The sequence below is a fragment of the Tachyglossus aculeatus genome, chromosome 2 (assembly GCF_015852505.1).
Source record: "Tachyglossus aculeatus isolate mTacAcu1 chromosome 2, mTacAcu1.pri, whole genome shotgun sequence".
Taxonomy (NCBI): domain Eukaryota; kingdom Metazoa; phylum Chordata; class Mammalia; order Monotremata; family Tachyglossidae; genus Tachyglossus; species Tachyglossus aculeatus.
In genome coordinates, this window is record NC_052067.1 from 42,436,768 (window position 1) to 42,438,059 (window position 1,292).

Sequence of the window (1,292 nt, forward strand, 5' to 3'; positions counted from 1 at the left end):
TTCAGAACATATCAGAATCACCCAATATGATTTTCAATAGCTTGTGTGGGTTTTTTTCTGGGGTTTATTAAAGTGCTTGCTTTGGGCCAGGCACTCTATCAGGGCCCTATCCCCAATGCCCTAGTTAATAATAACAATAATAATAGCATTTATTAAACACTTACTATGTGCAAAGCACTGTTCTAAGCACTGGGAAGATTACAAGGTGATCAGGTTGTCCCACGGGGGGCTTACAGTCTTAATCCCTATTTTACAGATGAGGTAACTGAGGCCCAGAGAAGTTAAGTGACTTGCCCAAAATCACATAGCTGGAAATTGGCAGAGCTGGGATTTGAACCCATGACCTCTGACTCCAAAGCCCATGCTCTTTCCACTGAGCCACGCTGTTTCTTAGGCACTAATGGTGAAGCTAATGATAATAACTGTGGCTTTTGTTTAGCACTGTCTATGTTCCAAGCACTGTGGTAGATACAAGATAATCAGGTTGGACACAGTCCTTTTCCCATATGGAGCACATGACTTAAGTGGGGAGAGAGAATAGGTATTGAATTCCCATTTTACAAATGAGAAAATTGAGGCCTAGAGAAATTAAGTGGCTTGCCTAAAGACACAAAGAAAGCTAGGGGCAGAGGCAGAATTAGAATCCAGGTCCTCTGACTTTAAGGCCTGTGATCTTTCCCCTAGACTGGCCTGGCTCCTATATCAAATCATTCTCCCCATCCCACCACCAACCCTTTCTACCTTTCCTGGGTTTATAGGCACTTTCTGATAAAGCCTTCAATATCTTTGAATTATGCATTTCTGATATTGCATTTGCTTTTTCTCAGAGAGCTTTATTGCAACAAGAACATTTTTTAATAAAAAAAAACCCCATCTGTTATGAGCGAAAACATTGCTTAAAAACAAATAACATTTTTCTGGAGGCTAGAATAGTCCGAACTGGGTCTTAATGAAGGGACCTGAGGCCAAGAAGACCCGCTAACTCATTGCTTCCTGCATTTCAGCAAACCAGGAGATAGATCCGCAGAACCAAATCGGCGACCTCATTATCGGCACAGGATTTCTCAGCAAGCCCTCTCCCACTAGAGCTAATTTTCAACCTGAGCAAAGCCATTTTTCAGAGTGATGTCATTCTAAATTGTGATTCTCCCCTGGTAGTCACTTTCTAGTCTAAGTGATCAAGTTTCATTGCTGCCACTAAAATCTAACGGTTACCCTCCAACAGCTTTTAGCAGCACATTCGGTAGACTTCCGAAGCGACTTTTAGTGGAAAGCGTGTAAAACTGGGAGTT